Source organism: Lolium rigidum, chromosome 5 (assembly GCF_022539505.1).
Source record: "Lolium rigidum isolate FL_2022 chromosome 5, APGP_CSIRO_Lrig_0.1, whole genome shotgun sequence".
In the NCBI taxonomy this organism is placed as follows: Eukaryota; Viridiplantae; Streptophyta; class Magnoliopsida; order Poales; family Poaceae; genus Lolium; species Lolium rigidum.
Window position 1 is genome coordinate 42992343 of NC_061512.1, and position 16582 is coordinate 43008924.

Here is a 16582-nt window from a genome sequence, read left to right on the forward strand (position 1 = left end):
AAAAAAATGTCATAGATATGAAAGCGATAAAAAGACATGATGAGTTGCCTACATATTTTCTTGTTATGCAATCCCATCTTTTCAAACAGTGTTCATAGGTAATATTTGTTTCACCAATCCAATTCTTGTTTACCCAAGCAATATGCATTATGACCTTCACCCTATTTACTGATGACACATAGAGTATTTCAGAAAAAGAAAGTGCATACCGATTAATTCAAAATAGCAGAAGATTTCTTCGATAGTAACCCAATATCCAAAGCAAGAACTACAAACTTAAGGCACTGTTGCATCGAAAAACTGTATTGGTTCTTTACTTCTTTTTCTGTGCTGAATCTCGTCGTCACAGTAGGTCTTGTATGCCACTTGATAATTGACCATTCAACTCAGAACATTGAGGGCGTAGTGGGAGATCAAGTTGATAAGCAGTACAGTATCAATAGCATAGAGTCCCTTCCAAGAACATACATATATATATGTGTACCCCATATTCAAATCTGAACCACCAGTGCATCAAGAAAGGGAATATGACAGCACCCACTGTCTGATGTAGGACCTGAACCTGAAGAAGAGCAGCCTGAAAAAGAACAATAAACAGAGCCAGCCTGCAGATCCGAAGATTAATCAGTAGAATTACTAAGACCGATCACCTTTAAGAAAGACTAAAGAAATCCAATAAGCCAAGATGAATTGCAAGCCTCCAAGCGTCCATGTCAACAGAAAAATCACAGGCTAAACCGGCATGCTCTTGTCAAGAGAAAATGGCTCGATAACGGGCAGAAGTAGCAGCTGGACAAACGGTTTGAGCCAACAGAAGTAGCAGGGGACAATTTGCTCACATAGTCAGAAATGTACATAACCTGCAGATACCTAACACCCATTTTCATGAATGGATTTGGAGAAAATACCTGAGATAGCGGGTGACCTGCGCATGTGTATCCATCCATTACTAATCTACTGCCAGTAGGTGGTACTGCCCAAGTAAGAGCACCAACCTATGTATAAAAAAAACAATTGCCAATTAGTTACTTGTGTTGTTTCGCACTCAGCTTTTTGAGGATCAGTTACTTCCGTGGTTTTACCAGAAACTGTATATGAGTAAGACTGTAAGAGTTTCAGTTAACAAAAAAAAATCAGTTTCAGGAAAATTATATATCCTTGCTGCAAACCGAATAGTCTGTGTTAAAGTTCGGATTCATCGATAAATAGTCCACACCATAGCTAGAGAAACAAACTTGATAAATCAACAGCTTGGAACATACAATATTTTTTATGCAGTAGCACATCTCAACAGCTGCGTACATTCCTAGAATTTTGTTTAACAGGGCAATATTCTAGCTGGTCCATCAAAGCGATTGCAGTCACAGCCAAACATGGCAAAAAAAAAAATTAGACCAATGCCAAAAGAAAAACAACTCCGTCCTCATTTGAAATCCAAGTGCTAATCAAGCCAAAATAAATTAAATATTTCAGAAAACCCACGTTAGTATGGATCCTTAGATTAAACACATCAGATCAAGAACATCTCCAACGATCTTAAACAGCAGGAGCAGCCTGCAAACATAAAGAAATGACTGAAAATTAATTCATGAACACATGAGAATGGCAAAATAAATACAATCTAGTCTACAGGTCAAACCAAGGCAACACGTTAGAGCATGTCTAACAGGCCCCGTATATTTTTGCCCCCTTAAAACGCGAGTAGAGGGCCCTGTATTCACTTTTCGCCGGCCGAAAACTCGGACGAGCTAGCAGAACCTGTAAACTCACCCTGTAAAATGGAATATTCCCAGAATATGCCAAATCGAAAAAAAAACTCCCCTTTCATCTTCCTCCTCTAGCCAACTGCCCCGCCCCGGCCATGGCTGCGCCGCCCCCGGCCGCCCTCGCCTCGCCCCGGCCCCGGCCGCCCTCGCCTCGACCCGCCCCGGCCCCGGCCGCGCCGCCCGGCCACCCTCGCCCCGCCCGCTCGCGCCGCCCGCCGCCGCCCTCGCGTCGCCCCGCCCGGCCCCGGCCGCCCTCGACTCGCCCCGCCCGGCCCCGGCCGCGCCGCCCCCGGCCGCCCTCGCCCGCCCGCTCGCTCCGCCCCGCCAAGCTCCCGACAGCGCTGCGGCCGTGCTCGCTCCGGCTAGCCCCGCCCCGCTCCGGCCATGCTCGCGCTGGCCCCGGCGGCGCTCGCCCAGCCCCGCCCCGGCCCCAGCGGCGCTCGCCCAGCCCCGCCCCGGCTGCAGCTCGCCGGAATTTAGCCGGATTCCGGCGAGGCGAATCGCGAAAGCAGTTATTTTCTGAAATTTCAGCCCGCCACGAGTGGGGGGTTGGCCCTGTATTTGGCCTCCCACCCCGCACAAGTAAGGGGCGAAGACCCGCCCCGTAATCGAAACCAGTAAAAATCGAAGCGGGGGGCGTTTTTACAGAGAATTGATGGAAGAAGAAGGGGTCGGGTCATCACCATCAAGGGAACAGCAAATGGAGAAGCCGGCGGTGGGGAAAGCAAGGACCAGTGGTGGGGAGAAGCCCTTGACAGAGAATCTAAGAGCATGTATAACAGGCCCCGTATTTTTTCGCCCCTTAAAACACGAGTAAAGGGCCCTGTATTCACTTTTCGCCGGCCAAAAATATTCTGTTTTACGGGGTGGCGATACGGGTTCTGCTAGCTCGTCCGAGTTTTTGGCCCCTCAAAACAGGGTTTTTTGACAAATTGGATATTAGAACCAACACAACATTCACATAAAATAAATGTTTTACATCACACAATAATCGTCATAATTATTACAATAATGTTTTTCGGAAATGTCAACAAATGTTCTAATGGAAGAATTAAACAAATAACAAATGTTTCACACATACAAGAATAGGAAATGAATGTTTCACACATACAACAATGGGAAATGAATGTAATAACTCATTGGCCATGCAACTGCCAATGGTGATCAATCAGATCTTGGGTGAGCTGGTGATGAGTCTCGGCATTTTCAATGCCTCGATGAGCTGCAAGAAAAGCTTCAATCCGATCAGGGTTCCTCTCGGGCCGAGTGCGCGGTTCCGCGGAATGCACATACGCCCCATCACGGATCCTTTCCGCTGATCCAGCAGCTTGGCGCGGTCCTCCATGTGCTTCATGCCGAACAGGAGCAGCATCATCTCCGTCTCGTCGTCGTTGAGCAGCTCGTCGATGTCCGAATCGTCGGAATCCGACGAGGACCAATCGGTCGACGTCGCGTCCAAATCCGCCATGTGCACATCCTCCGACGCCATCTACCACGGCGTAGCATACATCAGCCCCAAACACGACCATTCTACCGGTGAGAACGAAGAAGAACGCGGCGGAATACTCACCGGCGAAAACGGCGGAGAAGACCACGGCGGGCGGGGCGGCGGCACGCGCGGAGGGACGCGGATCTTCGGCGGGGGTGCGGCGGAGGTGCGGCGGGCGTCGACGCAGCTCGGCGCGGCTCGGCGGGCGGCGGAGGGGCGCGGATCTGACGGATTCCGGCGGCGGCGCGCGGGGGAAAACGGGTGGGGGGAAAACGGGTGGGGGGAACTGAAATGTCCGCGCGCGGTTTCGGAATTGGGATATGGTTTCGCCCTCTATCCCCGCTCCCACCCCGCACAAGTAGGGGGCGAAGACCCGCCCCGTAATCGAAAACAGGAAAAATCGCAGCGGGGGCCGTTTTTACGGGGTCTGCTAGACGGCCGGGTAGAGCCAAAACCCGTATTCTGGCGGTTATTATACGGGTTTGGCCCTTTTAAGGGGTCTGTTAGACATGCTCTAATACGCACAACTGCAGCATGCTCCTCCTGACGGCCTCACCCACGACCTGATCCACCGGTTGACAATGTTCAGAAGGATGTATGCGCCCCTTGCCGCGGCCTCCAGGTACCAGGTCCCGGATCGCCGTCTGCGCCTAGAAGAGGCCTAGCCACGCCGGCAACACCATCCGGAACGCCGCCAAGACCTGCAACCTGATGCACGCACCGATGATGGCCACGGCGGCGGGTAAGAATAGTAGAGGCCTAGAGGGTGATTGCTGGTACTGGTTTCCGCAGAATCTAGAGATGGTGGTCGTGTCCTGACCTAGGGCTGCCGCGGATGAGGTCAATCTGGGCGTCGTGGAGGCTGCTATCCTCTGGTGCTACTGCTCCGACGACGCGAGGCATAGAGGAGGCAAATTTCCTCCCGATGTGGGCGTCACGAGCGTTGGCCTCCACCAGAGATAGGAGCAGGAGGAGGGCGGCTGGAAAAGCCCCCATCGAGCTCGTCCACCCTAGTGGTGTGTCGGCCAAGGCAGCTCAGGGACGGCCGCCGGGTATGGCGATGATGACGAATCGGCCGCAGCGAGGAGCAAGGATAGGGAGAGGGGAGGGAGAAGACCGGGGCAGGGGAGAGCGCATTTGTGAAAGTAGCAGCTCAGGTGAGGTGACGGCGGAGACCGGTGGAGGTGTGAGATATTGGGAAGGAGAAGCTTAGGCCGGCGGGGAAGACAATGGATAGAGAGAGAGAGGAAACACATGGTCAAAGCGGTGGCGGCAGAACTGCAAACCATTAAGTGCCTACCTCACCATGGCCCACCACCATCCCAACATCAACACTGCTATAGACACACGGCAATACCCCATGCATCCCATCACCTAGGCCCAGAACATTATCAAATGAATTCCAACCTCTCCTAAAATTCTTAGAGACCACCAAAACGATACACGGAAATAAACAGTTGGTAATCAACCCCCAAGAAACACACGTGTTAGCTCAATATTAATCGAAAAGAAAATCCAAAATTATGAGAAAAAAGATGTTTGTTCCAATTAGTATAGTAGTTATATAAATTATTTCCTGCAACGAGACATAGTGTTAATATAAATTATTTCCTGGATACACTCCGGAGGCACCGATCTACTAGTCAAATTAAGAGATCAAAGCTAAACGTTGCGCTGCAACATTTTGCAAGCGACTAACATGACTGACACAACAAAACGAGAAAGAGGCCATCAGGGTGTTGATAACATGGATCACCGGTCCATAGACAGATCGATCCCTCTCACCATCATTGATTCTCTGAACCACGGATATACAATCTGAAGAAAAGATCAGCTTGTCCAAACCTTCATCTGCAGCAAATATAATTGTCGATCTGATTGCTAAGGATTCAAAAAGTTCAGGGCTAGTAACATCACAGATACATTCACCATACGCCCCAACAAACTGCCCAACGAAATTATGAATCACCACACCAGCTCCCATGCAACTAGATGATTCGAAGATAGCTGCATCTACATTGATCATCAGCCCTTCCGGCGGCGAAGACCAAGACACTACTTGAGAGGTCCCACACCTGTGGTCAGTATCAGATGAAACCAACCGTGAGATGATAAGATCAACGTAAACTTTAATCTTTGTGGCTATACTGGTAGGATGAATTGACCCTCCTTCTTCCATGAATTTATTCCGTGCATCCCACAAGTGCCAAAATGTCGCAGCAAGAACTGTTGCTTCATGCCTAGAACACCGCCCAACAAATCAAATAACCACACCTTATGCGATCTGAAATTGTTACGATTCAAATGAATGCCATAAGACTCCTTCACTTTGTCACATACCTGCCGAGCAAATGGAAAGAAAAGTAGCGCACGATCCACTTGCTCCTCTACCGAGCAGTGAATACACTCAGTCATTGCAGGTATATGGCATCGTTGTAGCTGAACACTAGTAGGAAGGCAGTCATGAACGAAACACCACAACGTAAAAAAATATTCCCGGTGCTTGTATCACCACAAAGCCTTCCATTTGCTCAACCGACCATAGTTGTGAGTAGTGAGTGACTAACGACCAATTCACTCAATAGAGTCAGTCCAGACAAACATAAACATCGTTACTATCTATAATGTGATAATTGATAGAAGTGTTATTTTTTTCAAAAAATTCGTCATAAAATGAACTTTATTTTAAAATATTCCTGATATTAGCCTTTTTCCTATGACGTCTGGATAACGTCATGCTAGATAGCATGAATCCTTGGCCTAGGGCGTCATGGCGGATATCATGACACCCTCTGTCAAGGTATTTACCACGCCATACAGTTTTTTTTAGCATGGCGTCCTAGCCGAAGTCGTAGTTGATAAGGGGTTGTCCGATCTTCTCAGTAAGCGACGGTGGTGGTGATGAATACACGATGAACACAGCGGAGATACAGGATGATGAAGTGGATGATAACTTGTATGACGTTGTCGAGTCTCTCGATCAATTTCTGTCGCCAATGCAACAGCTCTCAACCCTGCAAGATATTCGCAACTCCACACACTTGCACACCTATCCGCCGACCACGAAACGGTAAGTTGCCACCGTCTAATTCCCAATGGAACATCAGATCACACAAGACTTTCAGTAGCAAACACCAAATCGATGCGGATCGGTGTATAGATTCAATAGAGTTGCAAAGCAATCAACTATGAACTAGGGTTTATCATAAACGTGGTATAAACCTAATTTGGGGGCGTCCTGGGCGGAAATGGTGAATGGAACCTGGGTGCACGCGCACCCATTTACGAAAAGTTCAAAAAAATGCTATTTAAAAATTTCAAAAAAATGTGAAGTAAATTTTTGCATGTATATATTATGTTGATACTTACTCGTGTGTGTTTTCACGGAAAAATACCATTGTGTGTGACCTACACAAAAATGACAAAATGCAAATTCCTATTCCTGTGAATAGTACAAATTCCTGTTCACTATTCTCATTCGGACATTTTGTCATTTTTATGCAGGCTACACACAATGGTATTTTTTCGTGAAAACTCACACGAGCAAGTATCAACATAATATGTACATGCAAAATTTTACTTCACATTTTTTGAAACTTTTAAATAGCATTTGTTTTGAACTTTTCATAAATGGGTGCGCGCGCACCCAGGTTCCATTCGTCCGGGTCGGCGTCCTGGGCACTTATATAGGGGTTCGAGATGACCAGGGGTCGAGAAAATACATTAAAAACCGACCCAGATCGGGATCTGGTCGAGACTGACCCGGACTCGGCCGGTCAGGGGGCCGGTCGGTCGGGCCAGGGACTGGGTGGTCCGGTTTGAACCAGGCCAGGGACCGGGTGGTGATCGGGCGTTGGATGGGTGGCTCAGTACACCCGCCCGGATGGCACCAGCGATGGATCCGGCGGGCGTCGGGCGCTCCCGGCGTGGGGTCCGGTTGGACCGGGCCTGGGACCGGGCAGGCCGGCGTGGCAGCCGGTCTGACCGGGCTGTGCACCGGCCTGGACTTGATCTTCCTCCCTCGCGCATGCCTCCCTCTCCTTCCTCACGCGTCCATGGGATGTCTTTATGTCCAGCTTCATGTCCAGCTCCATGTCCAGCTTCACGTCCAGCTGCTCCTCTTCTCCTTGTGCGATGCCAGCTCCCTCTTCGTACCTGATCATACATAAGTAAAAGGACTTAGGAAGTATAAAGTTCTCATCAATTAAAGTATCATTTAGGAACAAATTCACCTGTTGTTTAAGTAGCTTCACACGAGCTCTTGTCATAGGTCCAATTCTAACTTCATTGGACTTGAGCTTCACAGCAGCATCGTCTTCATGTTGTAATGACGGAGGTAGTGATTCGGTAGGGATTTCCTCATCAGTAGTCGTCATGCATTTAAGCTATGTTTTAAAAAAGTCAAACCTGGTATACTTTATGGTGAAGCTCCACAAAAAACCTATTTGTGTCCATTTCTACATATATAATCTAGAATGGTATCCACGAGGGCATAAGAGTTTTTCTAAGCTCCAGCACATGCACCGTTGCCGTGGCGTGCATGAACAATTAGGTAAGGGCATGTCTAGCGGCCCGACACAAATGGACCGTGTGGACATAAAATGGATCTGACTCCAGCCTAGCAGCCCGACACATAATTACCAGGTTGTACACACCGAGAAGCATTTGCGGCCCAAGGGCCGCGAATGCGTCTTGGCGGACGCAACGCCGACGCGTGACCGCTCCCTTCTGCCTCAGACCCGCCTAGCAGCGACCTCGTTCGCTTCGTCTTCTGCATGAAGCAAATGTAATGGCGGGGCGGCCCGGTTTCTGCCAAGGAAATTAATGGTGGAATGCATGTTCCCCAGGCCTACCCATGCGTGCCAGCCTTAATGCGCGCCAGCGCCCTCTCGGCTAGCTCCGGCATATATAATGGGGCATTGGTGCATCCACCCTCACACAACCCTAGCTACCTTCCCAATTCCCAACCCTAGCTACCTCTCCAATCCCCAACCCTAGCTACCTCCCAAAATTTCACGATGAGAAATCTAGCTAGCGAGCGAAGAAAGGGCAGGAGACAACTAGCTTGGCTGAGATCCCGTGCTTCAATCCAGGTATAGGAGGGGCCTAACCGAATATGTTTTTTAAGACATAGATTAGAAGAGTTCAAAAGAAAGGGGATTAAAATGGATTGGGTGACAACTCTGGATCAACCAATTCCTCATCTAGATCATATCCAAGGTGGGATTCAATCCACTGAAAACGAACGAAGCCTAATGCATGTTGATGTCACTTGGAGTATAATAAATATGATTACCACTTCAAAATCAGCCCTAATTAAGCATATCTTTAAGACAAAACCAGGAACAACATCCACATATGGATGCAAAAACATTACACCTTAGCACAACTCACGGGCATTCATTAGTCAAAGGTAGTCAGGTACCAAGAATATAGCTTTCAGATGAGCACTAAGAGCATCTTTAGCAGATCCCGCAAAATAGACAAAATCGTAATGTCTATTCTAGATCCCGCAAACTAGGCCGACCAGCTTTTTTTACGACAAGCCATAAGAACTGGCCCTCATGCTACATACTTGGACTACAAGTGTGCGTTTTTGCGGTGAAAGAAAATTATTTTAGAATGCAGGAAATTCCACGCCCAACTAACGCCGAACCACATGATATGTCATGCAAGTTGTGCTGAGGTGCATGAAGATTGGGGGGGAACCTGAACCCAAGACATCCTAAACCCTAGCTAAGGGGCCGCGGTACACATAACAAATCGATTTCGACGTGCCTGAGCGCCAATACCACCAAATATTTAAAGATAGCTTTAAAGATTGCTTTAGATAATTAGTTATTGATGTTTTCGATCTGCAGAGTTGGCTTTACAGAAGATTCATTGTTTTCTAAAAGAATCTCTGGTGTGATACGTTCCTGACCATTGCTTCTGTGTTTTCGAGAACCATATCAGAGAACCAATGAGCAGGGATTTGGTTACCGCCCGGGAAATCTGGTTCCCGGCCGGGAACCGGATATCCCGACCACCCCCGGGAATTGGTCTAACCGGGTAAAAAATCCCGATTTTTTTGTTTTTTGCGAAAAAATTAAATTTTAGCGAATATTCTATATAATTTTAGTGAATATTCTCTTTGAATTTAAATTTTCGATTTTGAATTCGTCCGGTAACCGGGCGGGATTTCCCGGTTACCGCGGTAACGGGGAATCCCAAGCACCCCCGGGATTTTTTTCCTGTCGGGAGCCAAATCCTTGCCAATGAGGTCTCGTTCGGTAGTCCGGGTTTGAGAGGTTTTCTTGTGTAATTTTTCAGATTTGCTCTGTGTAATATAGTGAAACACCCCACGAATTGTTCGGTAGGCAGGTTTTGGAAGGGTTGACCCCATCAATACTCCCACTGTGCGATGAAATGATTGTGCAGTCCACAGATCAGAAACACCCCACATACCTCGCGTTTTGTTTGGTTGCTAATTTTCTGGCTGCTCGGCAGATCTGCAGGAGATTCAGGTGTATTTTGTCTGTAGCTCTCGATTAAATCATGCTCTGTTACACGCACCTACCCCACCTACTCCCATGGATCAGCAAATGGTTCAGCTGAAAATGCCTCAAACACAAAAATACCGGTCAATCCACGCCTCGTCACCCAAGACACTTGAGGCATCATTTGGTGCCAGTGTTTTTTGTGTTTTGATGAGTGTTTTGAGGGGTGTTTTGGGTGAAAATACCAACTACCCAAAACCTTGCCTTGATATAATGGCACGGCTGTTTGAAAAGGAGAATGTTTCCTCCTGCATGGATGCATCAGAAAAGCCAAGTGACCAAGAATTAACTGCAGCGACACTGCACCCTCTTATTCCTTTCCAAAGCTCACGACTAGGCTGGAGGTTGATGAGAATATGGTGTCTAAGATCAATGATTTATCTTATTTGAGTCAGGTCTTTCAGCTATAATCTGGGATATGGAGTGGTCATGCGGCTCGAAACCGCGGAGGCATGTCACAAATCCAAAATCTGGACTGGATTTTTGCTGTCTACTAACTCTAGAATTGCGGCATCAATGAATTGACAGCAGCAATCATAATTGATAAAAAGACAATCTTTTTTAACAGTTTAAACTAGACTTATATCACAAATAAAAATCTGACCATTCTATTAGTAACAAGTCATGTACAAGCAATTAACCAAGTATGGAATTGGGAAAACCCTCCGTTGCACCTTCATTCTATTAGTATCATGCTTTTGAAAAGACAGTTATGTTACATAGATTTGATATAGGCTGAAAAAAGATATGACAGACATGGTAGAGCAAGTGAAGGAACATGCATCCATATTCAGACTGTATCAGTTGCAAGGCACCCATATGCTTTGTATATTCTGAGCACTTTGTGCAATCACATGGTGCAGAGGCATCGGTTAGGACATGGTCTTAGAGAACTCAGAAAGGTTGTAGTGAAGTGGGACAGGCGACACTTTGTAAGGCGATCAAACAACACACAGCCTAAGATGGGAAATCCCCAACAGGTACGCTCCTAGAAACTCAGAAAGGTTGTGTATGTTCCATGTGGAACAAACGATAAACTTAGTAAGGCGATCAAGGAATGCACAGTATGAACTCTGGGTAGTAACTCAAAAGCAATCAGTATGAACTCTCTTGTATCAAATGGACATGAGTAAGTACATCACATATTATGGGCTTATTGTTTATATCAAACATGAACATGTTTTATGCAGAGATAAGGACAAAATGTTAGCCTGGGGTAAAGTGAGTGTCTAAAGTCACTTTCACAGACCATATGGAATCAACTTTCCTAAGAAATACTATATATGGTAAAAGATACACACAAGACACAACAGGCATGAGAGTTTATAAGTCATATATCAATATATGCACTCAGCACATGTACAGGATAGAGTTCAGTTGATCATACGTTCTGCACAAAAATCATCGAATTAAGAACAACAGAAGTTTAGAAAATGAACAGAGTATTGGTCTGAGTAGATCCTGCCCACTGACTCCTTGTGGATATAAACCACCAGTTGATCCTCCACCAAGAACTCCAGCAACTTCCCTTTCTTATCCTGCGTAATCCAAAGAAACCCCACACCTGACACAATTGCAGAGAACGCACCTGCGGAGTTGGTGTCCAATAACTCTACAAGAGAACGCAAGGGGTCACTTCATCCATCAGTTTGAATCAAGAAAACATCCTAAATCCATCCGTTTGAATCAAGAACCCTATAGGCCTAACAGGCTAACACTCACATTTGAAACCTAGGACTAGATCAAGATAGGCAGACGTACATGAGAGAAGTCCGGGCTTCCACGGAGATGGGGACCCGCGGGAGGATCTGTGAATCATATGTGGTGAGCTTCGATGGAATCGGGAAGGGAGGGAGGCGCCAGGGGCGGAGGAAAGCCTCGACGCCGGGGACAGAGGAAGGAGTCGACTTCAAGGGAAGGGAAGGCGTCGTCGTTGGCGGTGAAGAGGCGTTAGCGGCGACAGCATGGACCAGCTTTGGTGGCGGCGATGGGGACGACCGGAACTGCGAGCTAAACACTGCTACCGAACGAGGCCTGAGAGAGAAAAAACAGTTGGGTGAGAGTGGGTTGCCCCGAGCACAAATGACCTACGGTTACAGGCCGACGGGGGAGGCCTGGCAAGACACTCTCAGTCGCGACTCCCAACTGTGCCCCCCAGAGCTGGGGTGATGAGCCCACGCTACTGGGCTCGGCGACAACTCCTCAAACGCCTCCTCCTTTAAACCGGCGATCACGGACTTACGCTTCCGAGGTGGGACTAAACTGTGCGGGCAAATCACAGATCAGGGTCTCCGTCTGCTCCACCGCGACGCGACTTTTCCTCCCGCCCTCCCTCTCCTCTTCTCATCCTCTTCCCACCTCCAGCCCCAACCCACCGCCCCTCGGGCGCGCGCCCACGGGTGGTCGCCGTCCCTGTCCTCGTCGCTTCCCTCCGCCCGCGAACTTTTGTGTTCACGAGGTACGTACGAGCGTTTTAGTCCTCGATCCAGCGATTGGTTTGGTTGCTCTTAAACCCGAACTGATCAGCATCCGTTGATTGGGGGAACCTGAACGCACGACATCCTAAACCCTAGCTAAGAGGACAAATCGATCTCCATACTCATCACCACCTCCGCCCGAGCCTCCAGCCTAGCTAGGCTATCGTATGCACCAAGCTCGCGCGCGCGCGGCCGCGGCCGCCTTCGCATGTCGCCGCGCCTCTCCCATGATCGTCGTCGGTGGCAAGCGCTCCATCTCGCCGCCGTGTCCTTTTCCACCGGGCCGTGTCTATCTGACTGGCCGGCGCATGTGCGACGCAGCAGGTAATCCATGCATGGCCTCTTCCGGAATTCGTTCGGGTTCGTTTTCATATAATCCATCCGCAGATAACAGCGACAAGAAGTCAACAGACACGAATATATGCTGGATCATGGCATAGTGAGAATATAGATATCACGATGATGAGCTACGTCCGTCCAAAATAAAATACTCCATCCGCAGATAATTGCAATAACAAATCCCTTTGTCAAATTAAGGAGTAAGCAGGTACCAAGCAGGTAGGTAGCTTTTGGTTGAGCTCTAATAAAGGAGGCTGCTTTTGCTTTAGCATTTGCACGACTGCACCTGGAGATCCATCCATATCATACCATCCTGCTTTGCATAAAAGCAAGCACCACATGGCAGCATTTTCATCACGCAAAATCCTCAGGATGGAACACATTGTGCTTATTAGTTATATACACAAGTTCTTGAGAAGAATCACTTTCCACGAAGGAAGACGGAAATTAAGAGAGGAGTGGACAACATGGATATGCAAGGATATGCCACATTCAGTTGCACCTACCAACCACCATTGGTGCTGAATAACATGCAATGATAGAGTACTAATTAGTGGGTTTCTTGTACCGGAGAATGTAACACAACTATACTCCATATATTAGGGATTATAAGAGCATCTCCAGCCGCTTCTCCTAAAGCACCCCCAAAGGAATTTGGGGCGCTCTGGATAAAAATCGTTCCCAGCCGCGCGCCCCAAAGTCTCGTTCCGTCCGGTGCGGCCCAATACGGTGTCCGGAGCTCCGAGCCTGTCCTCGCTACACAGGGGACGCTACGGACGAGCCGGACACAACAAAATGCGAGGCGGGGAGTGGCGGGCCCGACATGTCAGCGGTACAGGAAAAATCTGTCCCCATCTCCCGCAAAATCGCGCCTCTCCTGTCGCGCATTTCTGCCCTCCTAACACATTTCACAGCCTATCCTGCCAATTCATTTCTCCCTCCCGTCATCGCTACTATGTCCTTCCCGCCGCCGCTACCCTCTCCCCATCCATGACGCCGCTGACAGACCCCAAAAAATGGCCAAGAAAGCGTCCACCAAGCCGCCGGGCAATGAGACGAAAGGGGCAAAGGCGCCCTTCGCGAAGCCACGGAAGGCGCCGGCTCCGAAGAAAAAGCCGGAAGGCTAGACCGACGATCAATGGAAGCAAGACTGCCTGCGCCGCAAGCTGTCGACGGCGGAGCGGAGGGGACGGAGGGCACCACAGCTGGAGAAGAAGACGGTGGCGGCGCGGGCACAGCAGCACGCGTTAGCCGCGTGTATCGCGGCCAACAACGCGAGCCCATAGAGTACGTCGGCGCCGGTGTACAATCCGGAAGTGTTGTCTCCGTCGACATCCGGGTTCTACAAGGACAACCCCTCCGCCACTCCCGGGTGCGTGACGCCACACTTTTCGCCGCGGTACGAGGATACGCTGCCGCATGGCGGCTTCAACCCGAACGTCGTGTTCTACTCCCCGGCGTACGACCAAGCGCCCCTGCGCGAGCCAGGCCATGGAATTGTACCGGAAGTACTCGGAAGGGCATAAGTCTTTCGCGTTGATGCATTGCTATAGCAAGCTCAAAATGAACGAGAAATGGCGGTTGACGCGCCAGTCATTGTCGAAGGGGAAAGACGCCATTGATCTGGATGCGCCGCTGGCAAGATCGGCAGGGCGCTCTATCGGCAACAAGGCTGCGAAGGCCTCCTTGGCCAACGCAACGGCGATCGAGAAGATGCAGGTGCCGATCACATCGTGCCTCGCCAAGGTCTCCTCGACCTTGCTCTCCCGCGACAAAAAGACCGACGAAAGGTGGGCGGCGCTGCTCAAGAGTCAAGAGAAGAAGATGGAACTCAAGAAATGCAAGGAGGACATGTCCCTGCTGACAGCGGCGACAGAAGGAATGCCTCCCCAGACGCGGGCGGTGCACAACTTCTTCAAAGGCCAGATCCTCGACGACATCGAAACCAAAATGGCGGCGGCCGAGGCAGCGGCAGCAACCCCAACTCCGGAGCAAGAGCCGGCACCAGCAGACGCGTCTTCGACAACATCGGCTAGTACACCTGCGTCGGCCTCTGCCTCGGCGTCGTCGGCCTCTGCCTCGGCGTCGACGACGGAGCATGCACACCGGGCAGATCACGACGAGGTCGTTGTGATCGACGGGCCTACGTCGACTTAGGATGCGCCATCGGCGTCCCTGTCACCCAACCTCTTCTTCTAATTTACGTCGGTCTGTAATATGATCGCGCGCCCAGTACTTTGATCGCGGCTACTCTGATCGCGATGACTTCGGCGGGAATGATCTCTTTTGAATGCAAACTATTTGAATTTTTGTTTGGGGGCGGCGTTTGGGGGACGCAGCTGGGAAGCGACGTCCCCCAAACGCGGCACGAACAAAACACGTCCCCCAAATGCTCGATCTGGCGCCGTTTGGGGGACGCTTTGGGGGACGCGGATGGAGATGCTCTAAGGCCCGAGCACCAATTCGTTAAGGCCAAGAACTCCATAACTCACCTCATTAACTCTCACATGCATCAGAGAAGAGAGATAGATAGAGAGAGAGAGAGAGAGAGAGAGAGAGAGAGAGAGAGAGAGAAAAGAAGAATATGGATTGGGGGAGAGAGGGCAATAACACGAGATGTCTTATAGGACCCCGCTGCACCCCATGTCTCTGAAACTCGGTGACGCCGAAGCGGTAGAAGCCATGCCGCCGAAACTCGTTGACGTCGATGCGGTAGAAGCTAAGCCACTACACCTTCTGTCCTCTATGGCTTGTAGCAGCTCCAACCCCCCCTCCCCCAGCGGAGGGAGAACGAATCATAGCATCTCCATAGAGCGATGTAAGAGAACCAAATCTAGGCTTTTCCCCGAAACAATCCGAGCAAGGTGGCAAGAAATGCATTGCCTATGCCTTCAACAAGGGAACGACACATGAGACACCGTCATTGTCCAGTATGACCGGAGTCGGCTCGATTTTCATCGGCAGCCTCGTATCCCACATCCTGGTCCCCGATGTAGCCGCCGAGATATCCTGGCGTACTTGCATGTCGGGTGCTACGTCCTAGATTAGGCCCTAGCAAGCCCCGCCGACACGTAGACCACGATAGCCGCAAGACAGCCTCGAAGCTTGCGCCTCCCACCGCCATTGCCACCCTGAGATCGGAGCCCCGTCCTCGAAGGTGCACACCTCCAGAGCACCGTCCACTGAGCGGCCGTAGAGGCCACGCCTTGGCGCCCGGCAGCCGCACCATGCCCTGGCCCAAGGTCGCGCTCCCATGCCAACGACCTTCCCATGAGGTGAGGGAGGGAGTCCCACCGGCGTCGGCGCTGGCCATGTTTCGCCCGGCCCCGCCCTCTAGCGATGGCAGAGAGGGGGAGGAGAGGGTGAGAAGCACTAGCGGCTGACTAGGGTTCCTCTCCACCACCACATGGGAGCAACACGAGAGGAAACAGTTCCTATTGTCATGTCTTGTGACTCCGATGGTTAGGTTATGTCTGTCTGGTAGATCTCTTATGTCTTACGCCAAGAAAAAATGCAACCACAATTCAAAAACATGTGACTTTTTTTTTTGAGAGAAAGCCATCATGGCGGATTTTATTACTTAAGCATCACAGATACATCATCCGTTATTACATCCACAATAAAATCAGGAGGGTCCTCAGTCCAGACAATCGATATTCATGAGAACATGTGACTAAGATAAGACACAACAGAGTAAACCTTCTTATCTTTTGTGGTAAGAGATAAGAAGACATATAGGAGTACCTATTTTCCTCGTTTCTCTCTCTTTCAACTCATCTATTATCCTACAAAATTGAATTGTTAAGACAAGCCCATTATACAATACCCTTGGTTGGCGCTGCAGAAAAAAAAAGAAATAGATGATCACCTATCGAAAATTCCCAAAGGATTGTCACAGCCCAATCTGTGATCGGTGTACACGAGATAAGTCGATTTGGACGTGTCCCAAGGTCCGATACCATCGACGCGCCC

General features: G+C 49.6%; 1 long non-coding RNA gene across 2 annotated transcripts in view; it reads right to left on the minus strand.

Annotated features, from left to right (window-relative positions):
* Positions 1-2533, minus strand: part of LOC124658437 — a 6295-nt gene extending 3762 nt beyond the window's left edge. Inside the window, exons 1-3 of one of the 2 annotated variants that reach the window (XR_006989195.1) lie at positions 2450-2533; positions 909-1554; positions 210-789 (exon numbers count right to left, since the gene is read on the minus strand). This is a non-coding gene — a long non-coding RNA (uncharacterized LOC124658437). Of the gene's footprint in view, positions 1-209; positions 1555-2449 lie in introns of both variants that reach the window. The other variant, XR_006989194.1, reaches the window with a different exon arrangement.
* Between the last annotated feature and the right edge of the window lie 14049 nt (positions 2534-16582).